The sequence below is a fragment of the Mus caroli genome, unplaced genomic scaffold (assembly GCF_978045245.1).
Source record: "Mus caroli unplaced genomic scaffold, Mus_caroli_1 scaffold_9, whole genome shotgun sequence".
Taxonomy (NCBI): Eukaryota; Metazoa; Chordata; class Mammalia; order Rodentia; family Muridae; genus Mus; species Mus caroli.
The window spans coordinates 122,885,242-122,911,528 of record NW_028227264.1 but is presented as its reverse complement, the minus strand read 5'-3'; the positions used below and the strand labels follow the sequence as shown (position 1 = coordinate 122,911,528).

Genomic DNA, 26,287 nt, shown 5'->3' with positions numbered 1-26,287 from the left:
GATGCTCAGTCGGTGTGCTCCTCCCTGGGGAAGGCCACCTCTCCCACTTCCAGCTTTACTCAGTTGCCTTTTGTTTTAGGTAGCACTGAGGCCTCATGGTATTTTCCACTTCACCATGTCCCTTGGTGCCACCCTTGTCCAGATCACACTTGGGCAATGATGTTGCTGAGTCTTTGTGGATGTGGCTTCCTATATTCCCAGGTGAACTGGCTGGTTTTGTGTGTCAACTTGACACAAGCTGGAGTTATCACAGAGAAAGGAGCCTCCCTTGAGAAAATGCCTCCAAATGCCTCCATGAGATCCAGCTGTAAGGCATTTTCTCAATTAGTGATCAATGGGGAGGGCCTACCTCATTGTGAGTGGTGCCATCCCTGGGCTGGTAGTCCTGGGTGCTATAAGAAAGCAAGCCAGTAAGCAGTATTCCTCCATGGCCTCTGCATCAGCCTCTGCCTCCAAGTTCCTCCCTGTGAGTTCCTGACCTGACTTCCTTTGGTGATGAACACCAATGTGGAAGTGTAAGCTGAATAAACCCTTTCCTCCCCAACTTGCTTCTTGGTCATAATGTTTAGTGCAGGAATAGAAACCCTGACTAAGACACCAGGAGACCCAATCTCACAGCAAACTCCCTGATCTGGCTCCTACAATCTTTCTTTTCTCCCTCTAACGCAATGTTCCCTAAGCCTTGGGTGTGGGAATGTTTTGTAGGTGTATCCACTGGGACTGGGCTCCACTCAGCTGTGATGCCCATGGACCATATCAAACAGTATGGTACAATAACTCTAACGATGCAGTAGTGGCACACATACCTTGGTGGTAACCAACGGTTCTGCAATTGGACTTAAGGCCCACTCAACAAGAGAGAACATGCCTAGTGCTGGAAACTTAGCTAAGTATACAGTGCCTATGAAGTCATGGTTGTTGGAAGATAATATATTGGTTTTAAATTATGTGTCTCTTGTATATTTGTATGTGGGTATGTCCACATTGGCGCAGGTGACTGCTGGAGCCAACGGCATCAGATCTTCTGAAGCTGTACTTTTTCAAACCTCTATGAACCGTCTGGCATGGGGGCTGGGGCCGGAGCTCCTGTCATGTGGAAGAGCGGCAAGTTCTCTGAACTGCTGAGTCATCTCTCCAGTCTCTTCTTTCTCATTTTTAATTAATATCTTTCCCTTTTTATGTCTACCCATTAGTACAATCGGGACTTCTAAATACTGGAAGATAACTTTCAGCACTTATCCTAATTTGCACAACCACATATACTGTGCATCTATGCATATATACACATGCACGTATATATTTTTTGTTAACTCATCTTTGTCCTTGAATACAAACTCCAAGAGAGTAGAATTCTTGACTTAATAAGTATCTTAGCACATGGCAAAGTACCCATGACAATACATGCTTTATGAACAGTTACTAAATGGATAGGTGTATTGATTATATTGATAAACATGAGAATAAATTATTAAAGGAATAATACATACATTCACATGACAAAAATACTCAGAGGGAAAAGGCTATCACCTTGAGGGGGGGATGTGGAAGGGATTGGAACGAGGGAGTACTTGGGGTGACTGAGAGGAGGAAAGGGGGGGAGGAATCTATAAAGGGAGGGTCTCTAGACCCAAATCAATCATCTCAGTACCACTTCAATAAGCTCACTATTTTTCTAGGTCTTACAACCTTATTTGTAAAGTTAGAGTTTTGAATTGTATTTATACCTGGGTGTTTCTTGATCTAGCAACCATAAGATTATAGCGGGGGGTAGCAAATATCACATGTAAACATCACAATAGAATGTACAAAGAGAACTATTTAAAATGTATATTCATTCTATTCATTCTATTCCTTCAAACTTTGTGGGAGGGTTTTCTTTTTGAAAGTGGCTCTTCCAGCAACATGACGTTGTTATAGGTTGTGACTCAGCCTTATCTTACACAAAGACCCTTTCTCTAGTCCCAGATTGCATGTCTGTGGCTATTTCTAACTTTCTAAAGTGTGATGGTTGAAATGAGAGTGATGTCCATAGGTTCCTGTATTTGAGTGCACAGTCCCCAGTTGATGGAACTGTTGGGGAAGGGTTAGGAGATGTGACCTTGTCAAAGAAGGTGTGTCACTGGGGGTGGGCTTTGAAGTTTCAAAAGACTCAGGCCATTCTCAGTATGGTCTCTTTCTGGTTCTGGCTTGTGGGTCAAGTTGTGAGCTCTCAACCGCTGCTCCAGAGACCCATCATGGTGCCTTCTCGCCACCATCATAGTCCCTCGCCCTCTGGAACTATAAACCAAGTCAAATCCTTTCTTTCGTAATTAGCCGCAATAATAACCAATTTTTAATCACAATAATAGAAAAGGAATTAATGCAGAAGGTAATCTATACTGACACTTAACTTATCAATAACTGACAAGCTAGTACCAGTTTCAATTACAGTCCATAAACAATCGTCGTCATTCAAGGATTGGAAGGATGGCTCAGTAGTTGTGTTTACTGCTCCGTGCAAGGACCCAGCTTCAGTTCCCAGCACCCACATGACAACTGACAGTCAATCATCTGTAACTCCAGGTCCAGGAGATCTGGCGCCCTCTTCTGGCCTCCACAGGCACCATGCATTCAAGTGGTACTTAATACATAGTAGACAAAACACTCATACTCATAAATAAAAATAAATAAACATCAGATTTAAAAAAAAAAGAATTGCAATTCAGACCATAACAGTTTAATCTGCTTTGCTGTTCATCAAAACAGTGAATCAAATATACAAAAACATATATATGTTAACTCTTTTACAAACAAGGTTAAATGGTATCTTCTCCTTTAATGAGAGATTGACCACCCAGACTGTTTGATGGGTAAAGCTACCTGCTGCCAAGCCTGGTAAACTGAGTTTGATTCCTGGGGTTCACGTGGTGGAAAGAGAGTGCCAAAACCCTTAAGCTGTCCTCTGGTCAAATACACAAATAAATGTAAATCTTTTTATAAGGCAGCATTTCAGGGGGAAAGGCTGATCAGTGAAGTGCAAGCATGAGAAGATGATGTGACACTCAGCCACCATATTAATAGCCAGGCACACCTATAATCCTGATGCTGACAGAGGAGAAACAAGAGCATCCCTAGACCCCATTGGCCAGCCAGGCTAACCACACTGGTGAGCTCCAGGTTGAGTGAGCAGCCCTGTTTCAGAAGAAAAGGCAAGCCACTGAGAAAGACATCTGACATGGATCTCCACCCTGCAAGCAATCCTGCACACACATATGCACACAGAGAAATAAATATATCGGCAAATACATAAAGCTGAGATTTAATATATACCAACCTTTTCGAAATTCAGTTCTTAAGACAAAAGAAGAAAATACAAAGTATCTACAAATTACAACTCCTCCTTTGATCTTGTCTTCGTATTAGAAACATCCCTAACCTTCAGGAAAAGAAGCCTGTTTATTACCATATACAGTCTGCAGCCTGAATTATCATATGATTACCAAAAACTCCATTCAGAGATGCGTTTTCTTCTTCACTCTGCCACTTGCTAAACATAAAATTTTTAAAAAGAAATACACTTACTTGGAGAGAGATTGTCGGAATTCATCCACTATAATTAATGCTTTTATGAGGCTTTGTCATTAATCAGAAAATTAGAAGACTGCATTGTTCAATACCCACCAAGCATTTAGCATCTAATTAGTCTTATATTGATGTTCTACAAAGGCAACCAAGTGTGCTCTACAACCAGGGCCTCTACGTAAACTCTTCCCATCGCGTTCCCAAGAAACCTATTTCTTACAAACCAGAGAGAGCCCAAGAGGGATTTTTTTTTTGTAAGATAAATGCCATAGAACATTTTTGCCTGAATTTAAATCACAGGGGCAAAAAGAAAAGATATGCTATTGTTCACATTTGTTTATGAGTTGTGCTTTTCTTTTCTTTTTTTCAATTTGGCTTAATAAATATTTGAGCTTATAATGTGAGTTCTTCGAATTATCTTAAGCACTAATCCTTTATCTTGTTACTTAAGAGATTATCGCTTTTCATCAAACACAATGGAAAAAATCATAGAAAGATATGAGAAAACTGAGATTCATTCAAAGGATGTTATGGATATTTTAGTGTGATTTTAATGATACAGTTCTGAATTCCAGAAGAAAAGAAAAAATGGGTCCTGGTTGGCATTTTCAGATACAACTACTTTGAACCAAGACAATTCTTTAATCAGCATCATGTTAAGCAAAAAAGAAAAAAAAATGAAGAAGATGTAATTTTTCCTCCTAAGTATGATGGGGATACAGTATATGTGGTTTAAAATTCTGCTCCAGGAACTAGAGAGACCACTCAGTGATTTAGAGAACTGGCTGCTCTTGCAGAGAACTTGGGTGTGATGGTTTGTATATGCTCAGCCCAGAGGTGGCACAATTAGAAGGTGTGACCCTGTTCAGTGGGCGTGTCACTGTGGGCGTGGGCTTTAAGACCCTCATCCCAGCTGCATGGAAGTCAGTATTCTGCTAGCAGCCTTCAGATGAAGATGTAGAGCTCTCAGCTCCTCCTACACCATGCCTGCCTGGATGCTGCCATGCTCCTGCCTTGATGATAATGGACTGAACCTCTGAACCTGTAAGCCAACCCCAATTAAATGTTGTCCTTATAAGAGTTGCCTTGGTCATGGTGTCTGTTCACAGCAGTAAAACCCTAACTAAGACACTGGGTTTGGTTTCTAGCACCCACCTGGAAGCTCATAACCATCTGTAGCTCCAGTTCCAGGGGATATGGCGCTCTCTTCTGGCCACCCTTGGGGGACCTCATTTCATGCTCAGGATGCACAGACATACATGCAGGCAAAAAAAAATAAAAATAAAAAATAAAAATAAAACCCACTCATATAGGTAAAATAGTAAACAAATCTTTGTTCTAAAGTGGAAAAATAAAAGCTGTGTGGTCCTCCTCAGTCCACTTATTTAGAGGAAGGATATTTTAGCATCCTCTAAAACAGATAAAGTAGTATCCATCCTCTGAAATTTCTATGTGGGCCACAAGAGATAATTAATGACAATTATTACCCATGGTGTTTGCCGTGGTGTCAGCGCTAAGGTTTAAATTTTCAAGTCTATAGGTCTCTGTGGAAATCAAAGACCACAGTGAAGGTCTTCTTCCCTCACAGCTATGAAGATGCCAGGCCTCGGTGCACACAGTGCCCCTGGGTTAACAAGGAAAAACAAGGAGCATAAAACTCAAAGATTCACCCCCCTTTTCTTCCCTGGATCCCTTCCTGATGTCTACATCAGCTTCCCCAGGAGGCAGCTCATGGCCATGAGCAAGGACTGTGCGACTAGATTGTGTCGAGCTGGACCAGAAATCGGCAAAAAAAACATAACTCTGCCTGAAGGCAGTGAGAACATTGGAGTCATGTTTTCCACGTTATGGTTCCTTGGGGCTCCTCGGGTATTTTCACACACTAGTGTACAGGCTGCAGCTGACACCTTCTAAATGGATCCCAAGCCTGTACTCTAAGCCATAGTCCCATCCCAGTCTACATGACTCACTTCTGTCTCCTCTTAGCTGTCCCCAGAACAAGCTCCAGCCCCAGCTCAGACTCCGAAGGCTTAAAATGTTGGCGATTATCTTCATCTAGGGAGAGCACAGTTGCTTTGGAGCTATTACATGGTAAGTGATTACTGTATAAGCCAAGACTGTACAAGCCAATCTTTCCTCTCCCACTGCCCCCTCCACCCAATGCAGGACCTTTTGCAGTGTCACAGGAGGCTGGGCCTAGAAGATGACAGGTAGCACATAGGGTCTAAGGGCAGCATAAAGGTCACTGCAGTATGTTACAGTATTATCAACGTGTAAACTAGGCAAATACACAGCTCTGCTCCGACATGACAGAGAGAGACACTGTGAAGAGCTGTTGAGTGTTTGATATTTTTTTTACTCTATTTGAAAATTGACAAGTAAACCTACCATATTTCATAAGCACTGGCCAGACACACAGACACACAGGACTCCCTGGTGAGAGGCAAAGGGCGTTGTTATTCACCACTGCTGCATGCGGGTCACATTTGAATCACGTCTGCCTGTCTGAAAATCCCACAGCTATGATGCCTGGCCTTGCCACACCCAAGGAATGATGAAAATGGGGAACTATGGTCATTAAAATAGGCAACAAGCAGGTCTTCCCTAGCCTTGGGGGAAGAGATATTTTTATTATGCCAGAGAGTGGAGATACTGTCTTCCAACACTGACCACCATTTTTGTTTGTTTGTTTGTTTCGTGGCATTCTTAAGTGTCTCATGGAATAAAAGGATAGCAGTTTTCCTGACAGACAGATGCCTGGGAATTGTCTTTCACAGCCTCTGGCACTCGTGAGATATAGAACTATTTTTCTCTGTGAAATTAGAAAGAACCTTCATCAGTAACTCGGGCATTTCATATATGTCAAATAAATTATGTACATTAAGCTATTTTGTAAATAAGACAGAATTGCATATAGTCATTCCTTCTGCTTCTGTAAATTGTTTACTGTTGAAACAAAAGAAAAAAATTTAAATATCAGAATAGAAATATTAAACATTGCTTAATAAAACATTTATTAGCCACCTCACTGAAAATTTAGACTTGGGTGAGACACAGCGAAGAATCAGACACATTGCGTGACCTCAGGAATTTCATAACCTATCGAGTCAATCCCCAAAACAAACTTGATCTAAAAATAATCAAAAGAAGCAAACAGACATCACTCAAAGGAAGATAGATAAATGGCTAATAGGTATATGAAGGTGAATCCATTGTCATAGAAATAAAAAAAACCAAAATGAGAAGTCAGGTTGTCTCATTTAGAAGGGCTATCATCAAAAATATAAAAAACAAACAACGCACTGGCAAATGTGGGAAGAAGGGAGATGTCCACATGCTATCAGCAAGAATGCAGAGTGCCATGGCCATTGCACGAGAGAGTGTAGAGGCTCCTCAAAAATATGAAAAACAGAAGCGCCGTGTGACCAAGCACTCCCACTACTGTCTGTCCAGCCAAAGCAAATAAAATCACAATATTGAAGAGATATTGACTGCAACGTCATTGACAATAGCTAAGATATAGAATCATCTAAGCATCCAGCAGCGAACAAAAGAGTTTAAAACATGGTAGAAACACATAATAGAAGTCGTTCTTTAAAAACCATACAGCTTTTCAGCAAAATCTTGCTGGTGTCTGCAATGGTGTCTATGCCGGGGCCTAGCAAACGCAGAAGTGGATGCTCACAGTCAGCTATTGGATGGATCCCAGGGCCCCCAATGGAGGAGCTAGAGAAAGTACCCAAGGAGCTAAAGGGGTCTGCAACCCTATAGGTGGAACAACAATATGAACTAACCAGTGCTCCCCGGAGCTCTTGACTCTAGCTGCATATGTAGCAGAAGATGGCCTAGTCAGCCATCAGTGGAAAGAGAGGCCCATTGGTCTTGCAAATTTTATATGCCTCAGTACAGGGGAACTCCAGGGCCAAGAAGAGGAAGTGGGTGGGTAGGGGAATTGGGGGGAGAGGGTAGGGGGGACTTTTGGGATAGCATTGGAAATGTAAATGAAGAAAATACCTAAAAATAATAATAATAATAATAATAGAACTAACACAAAAAAAGAACACACAAACACACACACACACACACACAAAACATACAGCTTTGCAGAAGATTTGCCAAGTGAGTAAGGGAGGGACTCAAATGCGACTACATGGTCTCACGGAAAGGTGGGATCAGAACCGCTAGCCTCTTGTCAGACATCAATGGGAGGAGAGGCTCTTGGTCCTGGGAAGACTCCATGTCTCAGTGTAGGGGAATGCCAGGACAGGGAGGCAGGAGTGGGTGAGGAGGGAGGGCAGGTGAGCACCCTCAAAGAAGCAGGGGAGGGGACATAGCATAGGGGGTTTCCAGAGGGAAAACCAGGAAAGGGGATAATATTTGAAATGTAAATAAATAAAATATCCAATTAAAAAAAAAAAAAGGACCGCTGGCCTCACAGAACAAAGAGTGGCTACCAGAGACCAGGAAGGGTAGAAGCAGAGAGGAGGGAGGTAGGGAGTGATTGGCCATGACACATTCCAGCTACATAAGAAGCCTCCGTGTCCAGTTTCAGAGTACAGTGAGTTCTCTTAGCATTAAGTTCTAGATATTTCAAAATAGCTAGAAAAGGGGAAGTTTTAAATATTCTCACTACAAATTATAAGTACTTAACATGAATATATAATTGTGCTGATTCGGTGATTATATAATGTGTGCTCATATCAAAATAACTCAGATAATCATAGATTTGTGTGATTATGTGCTGGTTAAATTAACAATAAAAAGTCTGATTTTTAAAATTACCAGCATTGTTAAGAAAGGATGGAGAAGACTGTGGAAGAGTTTATTTACAAAGACAATACCGGAAGATTCAACTGTCTGCCTTTAGGGTCTCAAAAGGAGAGAGGAAAATAATGGGATTAAAAAAAAAAAAACTATCTGAAAACTTGTAGGCATTAGATAGGAGTAAGCTCTGCTATTCTATTGTATGTTAGAGTTTCTACGGGTTTTTTGTTTGTTTGTTTGTTTGTTTGTTTGTTTGTTTAATGTGTGTTTCAGGAGGGCTACAAGAAAGCATATTTCAGGTCTCTACCACAGAAGCATTATAAACGGAGGAGTTAATGGCTTATTAGTTTGATTTGGTCATGACACTTATACAGGTGTTGGACAAAACTGTGCCTCCCAAAAACATGTTCAAAATGATACCTCCGCTAAGATAGAAGCTGCTTACAAAATTGGTTTCACAATGGGGGAAGTCAGCCTGGACAGTGGTCAAGATCTGTCCAGGACAGACTAAAAGCACAGGCACACATGGCTCAAGTGAGGTGGCATCTAATCAGTCATTACATCCAGCCGTCTCATTTGACAGAGATGTTTGGTGACTCTCTAAGAGCTGACAACTGTCTGGTTGCAAGGTCAGAAGTAGGGCCTGTGATTTCTGACCTTCAGTTTGGTAAAAGGACTTCATAGAGACTTCTTATTCCGGTAGAGAATTCTGCCCAGAACAGAGGAGGAAGCCTACTTTGACCTGGTAGATGGACACACCTCTCTCCTTTTCTGTCTAGCTTTGGTTGTTATTTTACAATAAATTTATTCTGAGTCTAGATTCTTACTCTGGAGGGATGGTTAGCTCTTTCCTTTGTATAACAATGCGAGTTGCAACCGCTTTCCCCGTGACCCCAGCCTTCCTCCTGGGTCTCCCTCCATCTGGCCTCCCACTTCATACCTCTTCCTTGTCATATCCTTCCAAACCTGGTGTAGATTTCACAAAATACAAAGTGAAATCTACTATACTATATACTAGCCATGAGCTCTGAGGTATGCTTAAACACTGTATGTAATCAACTATGAGGAAAAGGTAGCAGGCCAGGGGAACGCTGCTCATTCAGTCTTCCCAGGAGGGCAACAGACTCTGCTCTGAGATAAAATTCACCTATGTACGGTAAACTCTATTAATTCAGTTATTCATTTTAAAAATCATTCTGAGGTTCTCAATAATATCTTACCAGGACTGAGTAGAGAAAGAGAAACAGATGTTTTTTTTCAGTAAGTTCCACATAACTTCACATTCTTAAATTTAATGATATAAATTTCAATGTTTTTAGATAATGCAGGGAGAAAGAATGGTTCATTCAAGGTTAAAGTCTGCCATTATGACCACTGAGGTCCACAAAGTACATTTTATACTCCAAATGAAGATATAAAGCAAGCCTTTAAACAAAACTAAAAAATATTCACCTTTAAATTGTATTATGTAAATAATTGACCTTTTAGACTTTAAATAAATATACTACTTATCTTAACAATCAAATATAGGCTGTTTTAATTTTTTGGAATTTTCTATAGCAGCTGGCATTTAAAGGCTATATTTAACCTAGAATGGCTAACACAAAATCAATAAACATCTGAAAGCATATTGTCTATACTAAATAGAATTCAGAATTATAGCAACAAAATGTTCCAGCATCACTGAAACCAAGAGCAGTATTTATTACCAACGTTTAAAAAAACAATATCTGATTCATGAAAATTCTATATATAAGGACAAGAGGGTTTAAAGTCCCTAATGAGTGATGAGTCAAATTAGTGGCAAAATCAATCAAAATACGTTCCATATATGGCTAAACAGCACTTAAATTTGGCATTGACAAATGCTGTTCAATGTTTTTAATTTATATAACAGCAGCATCACAAGCATATGATGTCGTCTCTGACACTCCAGGCTATATTAAATTATATAAAGAGTGGAATTGGGGGTCTGTGTACTTACTTCCTTTTTCTCCATCACCCTTTATATACAAATAAATATTTTTAACTTATAGGTACATTTTCCAATATTTTATTAATTCTTTGAGAATTATGTATTTTGCGCATGTTAAGCAACCTCGGGCCTTTCCTTCCCACACTCTCCACACTTCCAGCCTTTCCTATCCAACTTTAAAATTTAAAAGATTTATTTACTTACTTTTTATTTACATAAGTATACTGCAGCTGTCTTCAGACACACCAGATGAGGGCATAGGATCTTATTACAGATGGTTGTGAGCCACCATGTAGGTTCTGGGAACTGAACTCAGGACCTCATGAAGAACAGTCAATGCTCTTAATCACTGAGCAGTCTCTCCAGCCCAAGGAAGTAACATTTTTAAGGTCAACTTAGACATAGAAAGTACGTACATTCATTCACATGCATACACATATTCACACACACACACACACACACACACACACATGTGCACTCTCAAAAAAATGAAAGCTATTACCCAAATACTCCCTCATACATTAAGGAGGTGTTCAAAAGCCATACCCTAATCAATATGTAGTAGTAGTCAACCTCCCACTGAGTTTATCATCTATTATGTACCAAATACCATTCTAAACCCTGGAAATCAAAGAAATAAGCTATAGACAGGCTGGCCCTAGAGCTTACAGTTCAGGGGGCTCAGTACTGTGAATCGACCCAAGGCTCGGCTGTAAACAGCGCTATTTCTACAGATTAGAACCTTACAAACATTTAGAAGGAGGAAATGAATAACACTTAACATATAGATGCTGAGCACTGTATTAGTCATATAGCATAGAACAAAGTGTTCTACGCACTTAGACTGGCATATCTAAATCTGGTGTCAGCTTATGATCGGTGCGGTGCCATATAGAACCAAAATAATTCCCAGAGTCCTGATAAAACAGATGACAAAATGCTATACCAAGCGATCTAAGCTTGAGATGTGAGACCTACATCCACGTTAGACCAGGGTCAAGTTTGTGAGCTATGGTACTTTCTGGCATTAGAATATCTGGCTTCGGAAACCAAACGGTACCACCACAAAAAGTCAAAAAATTCCAGGTCATAAAATTGTGAAGTATTTTGTTTTTCATCCTAAAGAAGCCACTTTAGGGAGGTTCTTTAAAACATAGCAAAGCAGGGCTATTTGTCGGGAAGGAGGAGGGGAGCTGGTGTTTGTTCAGTGTTTGAGACAAGAATGGAACTCCGCTGCCCAGGCCATCCTTACATTACCCTAGCCTCATGCCTCCCGGGATCTTCCTCCTGCCATGGCCACTCTCTAGGAATGGAATGATAGATGTGAGCTACCACCTTCCACTGGAAGCATTGTTTACAAAGAGATGGTCACTTTCAGGCAGCAGCCAAGACAGCACACAATGAAAACCAGTCTTTTAGATCCTCACCTCCTCACAGAGTTATCCAAGCAGAACCAGAGCCTAGACACTGCGGCCAAATCTTGACAACTAAGCTTTAAATTAAAAGTTGGCAGTGACTCTTGAAATTCCCCAACATGATCTGAAACTCTAAAATTCTTCTTTTATGGTAGAATAGATCTATATTTAACATAATGATTTAGTTATAGAATAAACTTCTTTTTTCAAACTGTAAGAAATCGTCCGTGTGTGGAGAACTGACCATTTCCAGCTTGGGTTTTGAGGCAGTAGTGTGTTTTCCGAATAGAAAGCTAGAAAGAATCTAGACACTTATTAATTCTGCTCTCACATTGGTTCCGAGCAAAGTGCTGAGTCATCAGGTTCGTCCTGCTGACCAGCGGGGAGGAGCCTGTCAAGGAGGCGAGAGCTGCAGTCCTATTTTCTCAGTGCCGTGATAAATGCTCTCCAAAGCCTCAAACCTAAATTGGACGCCACCAATTAACAGTGTGATCCTTGCCTGTGAAGTTGTTGGAAATAGAAGTCCTGCAGCCCTGTTTGAGGATGCAAGGCTTAGGGAAATTCCTCCGCGTGGCTTGTGTCCGCACAGAGAAGTTTAAGAGGCAATGAACTAAGGCAGAATATATCACAGAACTAACACAGCCCATTCAGTGTTTGGGATATATATAAGCTCCTGTATAGCTAGTACATCTCTTGAGACTCTAAGAGGTTGGACGGGGACCCACCAGAGATACCCACTCAGACACAGTTTGTAGCCGATTGAAAGAAAGTCTTTCATTCTATCCTACTGGGGCTACACTCAGGTATTCAGGTCCTAAATACAACATCAAGTGTCCTAAATACAACATAAGGGGTTGCTGAAGGCAAAAACCATGTCCTGGCAGGTAGCTCTGCAGTTGCAGGGGATGATGGGCAAGCAATTTAACAGAAGCTAAGATGAGCAGTTAGCTGGGGGGAGGGCTCGGTTGGAGTGCCTCCCTCTCCCCACCCCCACCCCCAACTCCCATGTTCTGAACCAGCAATTAGTTTAACCGAAGCTAAGTTGTAAGTTAACCATGGCATGTTGACGTTGGGTTCCTAGAAGAGAGTTGTGTAGTTTTCCATGGAGTTCTCTGGTGAGGAGATTAAATTCAAGTTAAACCAGAAATGGCCTCAGTAAGACTATAAGATGGAAGACCATCTGTGCTGTCTTGCCCTGTCACCAGGCCACCAACTTCAGAGTGAGTTCATCGTCAAATATATGAAGAAATAAAACTCAATACTGGCACCACATGGAGTCGCTCATCTTCCTCATTCTGTCCCTCCCGCTGGTCCTGTCACTGCCAACCAGAGTCTACACGTAGAGCTGAGAGTCGTGGCTGGAGATGACAGAAGAGTCGGGACACATCTCCCTAACGTGCCATGTCCATATACCCTGACGGCACACTCATGACCCTTCAACACACAGACAACCTATAAATGCATCTCTTGACTAAGAAGTGATTTCAAATTTGAATTCGTTGTCACAGTTTAATAACTCTGGAACCGGGCTGGAGAGATGGCTCAGCGGTTAAGAGCACTGACTGCTCTTCCAGAGGTTCTGAGTTCAAATCCCAGCAACCACATGGTGGCTCACAACCATCTGTAATGAGATCTGCTGCCCTCTTCTGGTGTGTCTGAAGATAGCTACAGTGTACTTGTCATATATATATAATAAATAAATAAAATCTTTAAAAAAAAAAAAAACTCTGGAACCTTCATATTGGAGAGAGTTTTCACATCTAAGTTCTACACTACAAGTCAAAAGACTGTTCTATCATGGCAGCCCGTCAGTGCCAGATCTCCAGTTAGATGTTAGCCAGCATCTCCACAATTCTGTAAGGTCTCTGTCATTTTGTCATCTTCCACTCAGTCTCTTTCACTCGTTCATATTCCCAGCCTGGCTCTCTTAGGCATTTGAATTTGCATTCCCTCAGGGAAGATCTAGGCCACGCCATATCTCTGATCCAAAGTCATTCAATGTGTACAACCCAAGAGGGGAACTGGCTCTGGGAGTCACTCCTTTGGCCGGTGGACTTTGTGAGCGGTAGGCAACTGACATCACAGAGATTCTTCCCTTTACACACACAGGATGCTGTTTTTCCTTCACCGCTCACCCTGACTCAGACATTTTGACTACTTTAATTAGCTCTTTTCAGGTCTATTCTTCACAATTAAAAATAAGAATGACCAGCAAAAGTGGGTACAGAACAGTGTGTTGCCTTTTTTGTCTCTTGTTGAGATAAAGCAATAACACAGACAATGCTTGCAATTCATATCATAGATGTCTGTGGCCCCAGAAAAACATCATATAACAAAGCCTGAGTCCTCACTGTGGTATTTGTAGGTGGAGTTTGTTGGCTAATTAAGTCAGAAGAATGGAGCCTCCATGAATAAAGTATCCCCTATAATGGAGGCACAATTTACAGTGGCACTCTCCCCCCCCAACCCTCTCTCTTCCCCTCTCCCCTCCTCCTCCAAGAAGGTGGCTGTCTTCACCAGAAAACAGACCTTCCCTAGACAGGTCTGCTGGCCCTCTGCTTTTGAAACCTCAGACTCTGGACCTATGAAAAATAAATGTTTGCATATAAGCCTCCTGGTCTGTGGTATTTTTGTTATAGCAAAACTGACTGGCAGGGTTAAATACATAATAAATGGACTTTTCCATTTATTATGTATTATATACATAAAGGTTATTATGTTTTTGAATTTACAACATTTGAATAAATGTATCTAATGATTATATAACATGTGAAGATTTATTTGTTAACCTACTTCTACTTGGGTTGATCAAATCAAACCTCTTTAGGTGAGTGGCAGTGAGAACAAACAGTAGATGAAGGCATGACGTAACAAAGCCTGAGACCCCCTGCCCATCGCAACTGGTGTTACATAAAAAGTGCACCAGAAGACTAAGACACTTAAACAAACCAGCTCATGAGATTTAACCTGATTCAATGTTATGGTCCCAAGTCTATTGTCTTTAGCCACCATCACCATCATCATCACCACCACCATCATCATTGTCGTTGTCATCATCAACAACAACTCGAATTGCCTTGCAAACTCGACCTAAGAGAGATGTTGCTGAAGAACTGAGGCAAGAAGGTGAGACTCTTATTACCCCACAACTACCTATTCTTTGAGCTGCATCAACAACCCCCAGCATCCTTGTCCCCTCCCCACACAAGGTTTATAATATCTACATACGTCATCTCCTAAGCAAAACAAAACAGCAAGCTAACGGGTGTTCACCACCTAGCAAATGATGTGAGGCCCGACTATGCCTGAAAATAGCAAAGTCTAAAATTTGACCCAATTCTAAGCATAAATTTATGAACTCACCAATTATGGGTCCAAAGAGTTTCATAAGGGGGGGTGTTTGTAATAATAGAAAACACGTAGGCTAGCAGGAAACTATTACCATGTAACATTCTAAGAACTGACCTTCACCACCCCATCCCAAAAATACCTAAGTTCAATTTGTTCATTGAACGCAAATTCCCCAAATCAGGCTTCTGTTTTCTAGCTTGTGACGCTCCGAAGCCTTTCCCCTCCCTCGTTGACCTCCGGATTGCCTCACTGAAATATAGAAGCACTGCCCGCTTCCTCCCCCAAATACACCATAAAAAAAGAACTAAAGTTGCAGCTTTTTCACTCAATTTAACTCGAACTTCTGAAGGACAGCACAAACAAAGCTTGACCCTATCACTGTCACAATGTCCACTGGCAATTTCTCAGAGGGAATCTGAACTCCCCAGCCCCAACAGACATGAGTGGCTATTCACCATACGTCAATAACAAGGTAGAACCAGCAATAACATTCAGGCACTTTTCCCTTAAATAAGATCATACTACGCAGTGCTTCTTTGGTATGGGACTATCCATGAGTTAGCACAGAATATATATTAATTATATTATCTTATAAGTATGTGTGTTATTTTCCTCCAATATTTTGAAGTGACCACTCCTGAATTCTCACCTGACAGGAACAGCCACATAACTGTTCCATTACAACATAACGCTCTATTGTTTCAGGAAAACTTGTCTGAGAATTCCCCTCTCAAGGAAAATAGTCTAGAAAAAGAATATTTTCTAGAATATATTCTGTTGTCACACACCTAACATGTTGCTAGTTAGATTCTAACTAACACACACACACACATATGACACAAAGCTTTTCTGGTTACATGTCCAGTACACAAAGACAAAAACTATAAATCCAGGACAAAACCAATCGGAGCAAATAACCCACCTTGCTTTTCTTACTAGATGATCTTTTTCATAATAGAGCGAGTGTACATGAAGTATGAGCATTAGGAGAGAGTAAGTATATTTACTTACTGAATATTTAAGAACAATTTTCATTGTACTTTCCAAAAAAAAAAGACATTTTAAAGAAGATAAAATGCTAAGCCATAAATGAAATAATACCAGGGAAGCATTTGCACATAGAGAGGATAATTTTAAATTACAAGGTTTTTTTGTTTGCTCTAGAAAGAATCTGTCTCGTCACAGCCCAGCCCATTGTGACTTGAAACTTGAGTTCTAGAACACAAATCTGCTGTCCCCGAACCTTGCATCTAGCATACACTGTGGATATGTCCATATATTTCTTCACAAAGAGAAGCCTGATTCACCAAAGAAAGCAAAGCATTGTCCTGAACTATTAAACTCAACCATAATTCCCTGTGAGCAAGCCCAGGTCATAGGCAACTGACACTGCAAACGGGAAGGTTTGGGATCTTTGCGTGGCCTTTAAAGGGTAACACAGTTGCCCTTTCACATGCAAGCAATTATACACTGACGAGTTTGTAGGGAGGAAATGCATAAATGTGAAAATATTTAGTGAAACAAGCTTTCTCATCAAGGGCTACTGGAACTCTCTGTGTTTCGTATTGTATGGGTTTTGTTCTACAAAGCCCATAATTAAGAGCAAAGGAGACCTGTCTGACTGGTTGTCGCCATTTTGGGAAGGAGACTGGCTGGCTGGTTGTTGCCATTTTACCAAGTACTAACCTTTCAGTCATAGTCATTGCTAGAATGCAACATTGTTGCATTATTGGGTCTCTCCGTAAGGAGTTTCCACAATCTACTGCATAGAGAAAGCAATAGAAATATGACTTTAGTGGAATGCCTAGATGTAGTGATGGCAGGGGAAGGGAAATGTACCTTTGCTAACTGGCCATTCAGGGGAAATCCTAAAACCATCACAGCTGCTATGGAGTAATTTAGGAGACTGGAGGAAGTGATACAATATAGGCAAGGATACTGTGATTTGATTCCTTAATTATATCCCTTGTCTCAGAGGGATCACAGTGAACAATCCAGAAGGCTCTCCTTTGAGCTGGTGTCTCCACTCTTCATCTGATTTTCTGGCAAACTAAGTTCTGTATCTTCTGACAGCAATGCCAATCAATTGCCAAATGGACACTGAGTCGGTGAATAGCCTGTTGCAGGCTATTCAAGGAGATCCAACCAATGCATGCGATATCCACATTGAGAATGGGTAAGTTTTAGAAACTGAACACAAGCTTTGAGTGTGGTATCAGTGGAGCCGATTTGTAACTACCACCTATTAATAGCATCAATATGCTTCAATGCCACTAGGAAGATTTGCAGTGGGACTGTGGAGAAACGTGCTTAAAAAGTAATATGCAGATATGTCCTACACTTTAAAAGGTGTTGGAATTCTCATGCTGCTGTCAACCAACACTTCCTAAGACGTCCCACCACAGAGTGAAAAACTGACTTTTATGTTTTGAGTTTGTAATTTAGTCAATAAAAGTATCTCAAAAAAAAAAAAGAAAGAAAGAAAAGTATATGTGTTACTTGTAACAATGGGTCAAAGTGTAAAACTCAACTATAAATTATCTTGTTGAACCATAAATGCAGTTGTGCTATAGGTCAAGTCATATAAATCAGTGGAAAACCTATATATCAAAAAATAAAGGCCTTTAATCAAGTTGTCTCTGTCTCGCCTCCTTTAACAGAAAATCAATATATTATCTGCATTCCATGAAAACATTTGCATATATAGGGATATAGAGATTATACGAAAACATAATGCACAAGAAATATATTTAAATTCTACTTTCTTCCTATTCTAATAAGTACAGTCATTTCTCTTAAAGATTTTATAAGAAACTGAAGCAGAAGACAAAACTGAGCAATTTTACTCCACAAGGAGAACTGAAACACTACTATGAATGGATATCCTCCGACCTTCGGGAAACTATGTAACATGTCAGGGTCCCCTGACAACTGCAAAACAGAAGCAAACTTCTCAGAGGGTTTGCTACTCCAGCCTGTCTCTCACCCATTTTCAGACCACACTCCAAACCCCATCAGAAGACTGCTGGTAACCTGTCAGCCCATCTCCTCTTTATCAATGAGATGTTTAAATAGCTCAATATGTTCAGATAGAGTTCCAGAGAATTTCCCAACAAAATGGCAAATTCTGAGTCCTATCCTGAGTCATCCCAAAACCAGTGACTCAGAAGTAAGCCGCATCCTGTGAAACGCTGGGCGAGCCAGGGGCCCAGAAATGAAGTCAATTCAGCTGCCATGGCCTTCATAACTAGCAGCAGTTGGCATTAATGAATGTCTTCTCTCTGTGTTGATGGAGCCCTACTGGTAACAGATTGGTGGATTGCACTTGTAAATGTGCCCAGAAGCATAGATTGAGGCGGATTACACTGGATGTTTATTTTACCACCGCATATCCTTTTCACCAAAGGAAACAAAACTGCAGGACGTGGTAAAGTTCCTTGTTTTTACTTGAATTTCCAGTGAACAAAACAGCTGCAGAGTAACACTACCTAACGAGGCATCTCTAAGGAAGTACTGCAGAGTGAACAGGGGAGGCACTCGGATTGCTTCAGCTTTTCAAATATATAACCCAACGTCACTTCGGAAAGCTCCTCCTTCAGGGCGTCATTATAAACCTTATTAGTAAATGCCCATCGGTTTGCAAGACTCCTCAACTCAAACGTGCTCAGACAGAACGGTTTTGTTGTTGTTGTTGTTGTTGTTGTTGTTGTTGTTGTTGTTGTTTAGGGCGGTGATAAGAAGGGCCTAGTGAGTGCTGGAGAGTCCCCATCCTGCGCAGGGTAATCCAGACGATCCAGTTGGCACTGGATCAACCTTAAAATGTACTCTGTGCATTTCCATGGGAAAATGCCATTTAAGAGGGCCATCAAAACACTGTCTCACAGATAGTAGATCCAGGACTACTAAATCTTTCTGATGAGGCATAACACAATTTCTCTAAAATGTTAGATCACCCCCAAAAGTTTCAGCACTTTATAAATTTTTAAGAGGGGAAAGTGGCTATGTCTAAAAATAGACCTTTCTCTACAGCCGTGTCATCGAGTTTTATAACTTGGTGGTTAGTAAACACTACAGTGCAGATAACGGAGTGCCTAGGAAGAGTGGATCCACGCCGACCCAAGCTGACAGCATCTTTTCTCTCCAGTTTGTCATTGTTAAAGTAACTAATGTTCCTCCGGTTCAGAATCACACGTGCGCACACTCACTCAGAGCCCTCACACTCCCCTCTACCACAACTTATAGCATTATGTAGGCATTTGCTTTGACACAAAGGTTCCCTGAGTCCTCTAAAAGAAACACACACCAAATAGCACTGTGTGTAAGTGGGAAGCAAAGCCTAGTAGCCCACTGCTTCTAAAGGCAAGAAAATAACCAAGACTTTGATCAGTCTTTTGAAAGCCATTTTGAATAAAGCAGCACTAAAACTATGTTTGCCTCTTACAAGGCTCCCCGGGCCGGAGTACTCTGTTGGCAGTAACAGTCTTTCTCAAAACCTTAAGCACGTAAATAATACAGTCCAGTTGTTTGCACTGGAAATTGTGGGAATTAGAATAAAATAAGCTTCCGTGTGGTTACTGATGGCCTGTAAGTGGTTACCGATGGCTTTTAAAAATAAAGACTCTTAAAAAGGTCACGCTCCAAACAGCGGCCTCGAGAGATCCAGAACAGCGTGAATCAGGAAAAGAGACAAACATGCCTGACCTGTTATTGAAAATGCACGGTGTTGGGTGCCGGTTTTGAAACTGTAAAGGACTCCCTAGTTTGGGCACCGATGCCCAAACATGGAAAGGGTAAATACGATATTCTTATGCTCTGATTCTTTAAAACATCAAATGTAGTTTTAATCTTCTTCGCCAGTTATCGCCTCTATTACTTCACATGGAAACCTTAAATTAATTACTCAACTGTCTTAACTTACCTTGCCTAATAGAGCAGTTTAAAGGTGCTAATTGATAACCGTAGGAAAGAGGATGTCCAAAGCATTCTGACTGGGCAGACAGGAACCAGATAATTATTAGTCAGCCCACAGTCATTGAAATTCACCCAGTCCTGAGTAAGGCCCTGGGATACCGAGTGATTGGGGAAGGGAGGGGGAGAGGTGCTCTTCATAGGGTGGGGGGAACTTCAGTTCTGAGCCTGAGATGAGCTTTTGTTTCTTTGTTTTTAAACCCACGGAGGACTTTGATATTCAAGGGGAGATTTCACAATCACAAAAGGAGGATGGTTCATCCTCTCTCTTATTGGCAGGAGATGAACTCACCCAGCCCAGGCAGGATGGGGAAAAGCTGGTCACTGTAGTAACTACACATTCAATTCCCAAGGCTTCAGGCAATTGTTTAACACTGGCCACGCAGTGGAATGTGGAGCAGGAGGAAAAGGTGGCCTCCCCAGGGCTCTTAGAGAGCCTATGGAGCAGCCTCCAGAGGAGGCCGGATGGCTCAGCCCGCAGCTCCAGAAGAAACAGAGCGACAGACCTCAAACTTTGCCTTTGCAGAAGCGCTTTCCGTAAATGTGGCATTGCCGACTAATAGCCAAGAGCCATCCATCCCAAGAGCCATCCATCCCCTGAAGAAAACACCTCTTGGGAGACACCTAGCCTCTTAGAAGGAGGAGTGGACAGCAAAGCAGGTGGGCAGAAAAAGATCTGTGCTACTGGCAAGATGTGGAAGTCATCTACCCGGAAAGAAATGACAAGCCATTAGTCGTGGCCCCCACACCCCCACACCCCCACACCCCGAACTGTGTCTCCCCCGCCCCCCCCCCGCCAACGCTGTTTATTAAACAATACTTTAGGAAAGCTCCCTTGAAGTAGCCTTTACAGAAAGCAGTTTCCTTCGGTAATAACGAGCCTGTTCCCAGAGCTAAATAAACCTTTAAGCAAGCGGGTGAGGCCCCGGAACTTATGAACGTGATTCTTTGTGGAAATAGTTAGAGGTGGAGGAGTCAATATTCTCCTGGAAACGCCCACCCTCTGCAGACAGGCCTGGGAATTAACTAGTCAGAAGTGGACAGAAAGTAGGCATTCCAGACAAGAGACCTTCCCGTGGACCATCACCCCTCACTGATTTCTCCCTTGACTGCGACCCCCCCCCCCAACTGCTTATGAAAAGTGTCAGATGCCCACCAGCCAGGACTGGTGAGGGATCCAGTTCAACCCCATTTCGGTCCTCGCCTGGATCTCTCGCCTTCTGAAATAAGATGGACCCTGCTCCCCAAGCCTCCTGCCATGGCTCTGTCCCCCTCCAGGTGTCCCTCTTCCCCGCCCCTATCTTCAGCGTCTGCCGGGAGGGGAGGGGGCGGGAGGATGCCAACTGCGGGACCACATCTACCCTCATCTTGGCCTCCTGGGACGAGCGGGTTCCTGCCCCCGGGCCCAGTTGATAGCCAAGGGAAGAGACAGTACTGGTGAGGGCTGTGGAGGCGCGCAGACCTCGCGCGGCCACTGTGGTCCCCAAAGCCGGAAGGCTCCCGAAGGCTCCCGAAGGCGCGGCTCGCACCTACCTGCAGCCGGGCGTCCCGGTGGCGGCAGCACCTAGCGATGGTCCGGTAGCTTCCGCGGGCCGACGCCAGCCTCACCGCTCCTGCATCGCTTCCCAGATGCCGGTCCGCTGGCACCATCCAGGGGCATAGGGACCTCAAGTCCGCCGGTGTGTGTTCGCCGAGGGCGAGCGAGTGTGAGTGCCGCCTCCTCCGAAGGCTAAAGGGGGGTTCGGCAGTGTCTTCACCTACAAGCTGGGGTCCCCCTTCCCCGAAGCAAAAGGAAGGTGCAGAGCGCGAGGTCGGTCTCTGGGCTCTGCTCTTTATCCCACAGTGTCAAAGTAATCGGAAGGGTCGTCGACCGAGGGGGAGAGCCAAAGTCTCCGCAGCCCCCGGCGGCGCCCGCGGTCGCCCGCTGTCCCCGGCGATGCGCTGCGCGCGGTGGTGCGCTCGGCTCCCGCGACTGCGAGGATCCAGGCGGGCTCCAGCCACCGCCGCTCTTATTCCATCTCCGATTTGTTTGCTTTGAGCGGCGAGCGAGGACTTTTCCTCTCGCCCCGCGTCGGCTCTCTCCCTTGCACACAAACGCGCGCGCTCACACGTTCCCCCTCTCCCGCCCTCCCCCGGGTTCTCTAGGGAAAGGCAATTGGACGCGGTGATTCACCTTCAGCAGAGCAGCCTCCGCCGCCGAGCACACTCCTCGAGTTCCCCGGCTCTCCCAGGTCTGCAGGCTCCCGGTGTGGAGCGGTTCTGAGCAGGCTCGCGGGCCGTGCGCTCGGCCGGCGTCCGCCCCGGGAGACGCCTGCGTTCCCGCAGCTCGCACTCGGGTCCCGCGGGTGCCCTCTCGGACACCTGGGCGCCGTCGAGTCGCGTCCACTTAGCAGCAACTCCCGGCCAGCTGCAGCCCCTCGATCGCGCCTCCAAGTGCAGCCGGTCGAGCTCCTCGCATCCCACCCGCCGCCACTCTCCGCATCGTGTGCTCCAAGGGAGGGAACCCCTCTGCTGTCCCCCCAAGTCACGAGCGCGCCAGCACCTTCACCACCTTGGAGGTGCGAGTTCCAGCAGCAGACACAAGCGAGCAGGTGTCGCCTGTGTCACTTCGCCAAAGGCGGGAGTGAGAAAGAACGGAACAAGGGGAGGGGCCCGAGGAAACAAATCCAGATCACCAGAAGAAAAAGAAGCCAAAAAATAAAATAAAATAAAAGATTTTAAAAAGCAATCAAAGCTTCTCCCTCTCTGAGTCCCACCACAAGCGCTGTACTGTTAAAATACACTAGAGATAATGTTAGAAAGTCACCCCAATGGGCAGAGCCCTGCTGGTTCACCCTACACCCCTGTTCCACTCAGTGGGCTGGCCGTTGGGAGCGACTGGCCTCACTGTGCAAAGCACAGAGAAGGCAGGCAGAGATGGGTTCTGACACTCCAGGCTGAGTTAAGCAGTAAAATGGGACGGCTGGACCGGGAGGCTTTGACTCCCTCTGTCTCCCTCCCAATTCTGTCAGCAGTGGCTGCAGATGCTGAGAGCAAACCGCCTTCCTGCAGGAGGAAAAAAAAAAAATAGTATGACTGCAAACGCTGCAAATGCTGGACTATGTCTCCCTCTAGCGGCAAATCTGGATTAGAGCGCTTTGCCGGCTGTCACAGAGACTCATAATTTTTTTTTTTTTTCCAAAAAAGAAACAAGTATTTTCTTACACTATCCGATTTAAGAGAATTTTGAATCTCTACAACTAACAAATTCTGACAGAGTCGAAGGTAAGGGGTTTTTAACACAATCCCATGAGAGCACATTCATGGCTAAAGGAATATCCTAACTTTACAGAGATTTCAGAGACTAGAAGGTCATGTCCTTAAGGTTTGGCCAAATTGGGTCCTGGTTTAAGCGGTGTACATAAGATCTCCCAAGAAAGGACTTCTTAGAGTCAGTTCATTTTGATCGTGCTTATGAATGAGAAAACATTTAAGCTAGTGGTTAGGATAGTAGGAAAAATGAGTAAGACTTAGACACAATGAGAGAAAATGTCGACTCTGGAACGCTTACTCGGGGATCTTGTCTGTAACTGACTCCTCTCTCGTTCCACTAGGTTAATTTTTCAAACTGGCTAAATTCTTCCCAGATCTAAGTTGTTGTGTTTCCCCAGCCCCGAGTCATTGACAGATTAGCATAATTCTTTCCACCGTCTATAAACTACCACTTATTACCATAGTTACTAAGAACTAAGGAATATGTTTGGGCTGGTGATTTTATATTAACATACTTAGTAATTTAGCCTTATTTTCTATCTAAAGGGTTTCAGGTAGTTAATTTTAATAAAGCGTTCCTGCGAATTTTATTAAAAAGATTTGTTACGTCAGCCACAATTAAGCTAGGCACACCTGTAACTTTGCTGTTTAGAGTTTGTGAACATTGTCATTTAGTGGGAGGTGTGCCTTAGACATTTGTGTGCTTTTAAATAGAAAATATGTATCAAGGTCATGATTAAACAGTTTTCTATTCGTTTTGAATTTTTTATTTATCCTTTTCTAACTTGATCATTGTACTTAGTCTACTCTTAAAGAAAGGCAATAATTTATTTTTTTCAATTGGGAGTAACTGAAGCAATTTCAAATAAGAATCCAAAACAAAATAATATAGGGTTTTGAATTTTAATCGATTGTACCTGGTAGGTTTGTGAGACTCCAGGGCATGGCAATCATTGTGCACAACATACCTTCAAATGACCTCTTTCAAAAGACCAGTGTCTCGTATGATTAAAGACTTTTATTTTATCCCAATTACATGGTAACTCATTTCCTGGGGGAACCAGGGTTTTTTGTTTTTTTTTTTTTTTTTAAATAACCTGGAACTGTTTCATTGCAAATCTTACTGTAATTTTCTGTCTGTTGATCAGCCATTGATTCCAAGCAAGATTGACATTAAAACCTGTATTCTCCACTATAAGGAAAAAAAAACATTTCAACACAACTTCAAAACCCTGGCCTTCTCCCATCATCTTTCTAGTGTCTAACTCGTAAGGGTCTTTATGGTTTCATGAAAACCTATCAATCTATCGTATTATTTCTGCTGCTAAAATGTTCGGCATTTAAATCTTATTTTTTTACAATTTAATCCACTGTATTTGTACAAACACATTAAAAAGTTAGTAAAGGGAATAACTGTGTGATTACAAAATAAAACAGACCTTCCCCATCACAGATCCTCACCCAACACCTAATGATGCTGAAATTCCCTAAGGCCTTGGTGCTCTCTGTTTAATCTCCAGGCAAATAAATCCAAATAACTCAGATGGAGGTGTGGAAATCAGGACTCTCGGGACTCTGAAACAAAATACTTTGCATTCCTTATAAAACACACACACACACACACACCATACCACACACACACACCATACCACACACACACACACACACACACCATACCACACACACACCATACCACACACACACCATACCACACACACACCATACCACACACACACACACACACACCATACCACACACACACACACCATACCACACACACACACACACACCATACCACACACACACACACACCATACCACACACACACACACACCATACCACACACACACACACACCATACACACACACACACCATACCACACACACACACACCATACCACACACACACACACACACACCATACCACACACACACACACCATACCACGCACACACACACACACACACCATACCACACACACACCATACCACACACACACCATACACACACACACCATACCATACCACACACACACACACACCATACACACACACACACCATACCATACCACACACACACACACACATACACCATAACACACACACACCATAACACACACACACACCATAACACACACACACACAGACACCATACCACACACACCATAACACACACACACACATCAACATGATAAACACTCATCTGCCTCAGCAGAACCCTGGAGTTGATAATCTGCCATCTGGTTAACCTTTCTGCCTCCTCAAAACGCTACTACATTTTTTTAAACGAATATATATTTTTAAATGCTTATTTAACTGGACTGCAAGTTCATCACAGCTCAGTGTGTTCTGAGAACTTGTAACAAGCATTACTGTTGCAAACTTTCTTCTCTCTGCCTTTAAAACTATTCTACTGGGGTACACCTGGCTGCAGTTAGCTGTCCATACTACAGATTTGATAAGTCAAGTCATGTGGTGTGTCTTTCCCCTGCCAGCGTCTTTCTCCCCCGCCAGCATCGTTCTAACAACATTACCCTGAGATCTCTCCCTGATACTGCAGCCACGGGTCACACCTTCCTTATTTCCCCATAGTTAACACTAAACATTATTTGACATGCACCTCTTGTGTTATTTCTGAGTTGAGCATGAGGGAATCTTTCGGTGAACATATGTTTTCAGTTCTCATAAGTAAATATCTAGGAATAGAAAGGCTTGTCTTATGGTTGGGTGTACTTAAGAACAGACGTGGTTTGAGGTATTTTATATGGCACTGCACATTCCCCTCAGCCGCAGTAGAGATTTTAGAGGCACTTTAAGTCTCTAGTAGAAGGTTTATAGGTTATCTCAACCCCTCATCTCAAATCCTCACAACATCCAATAAAACAGATGAGCTGAACCAATTTGGCCTGTGAATGAAATGAGCCGGTGGAGGGATTCAAACCAGGCCTGCCAAATCAGAAGCCAGCCATCAACTTTGCTTTTTATGTTTTTTATTCACAGGG

The 26,287-nt window shown here is 42.9% G+C and overlaps 1 protein-coding gene across 4 annotated transcripts in view; it reads right to left on the bottom strand.

The window, feature by feature from the left end:
* Window positions 1-23,010, bottom strand: part of Tafa2 (TAFA chemokine like family member 2) — a 466,821-nt gene extending 443,811 nt beyond the window's left edge. For 2 of the 4 annotated variants that reach the window (XM_085843221.1, XM_021174837.2), the window contains exon 1: window positions 21,568-23,008. The gene's annotated coding sequence lies outside the window, so the exon portion shown is untranslated. Of the gene's footprint in view, window positions 1-21,567 lie in introns of all 4 variants that reach the window. The other 2 variants (XR_015048487.1, XM_021174838.3) reach the window with 2 other exon arrangements.
* Window positions 23,011-26,287: the final 3,277 nt, after the last annotated feature.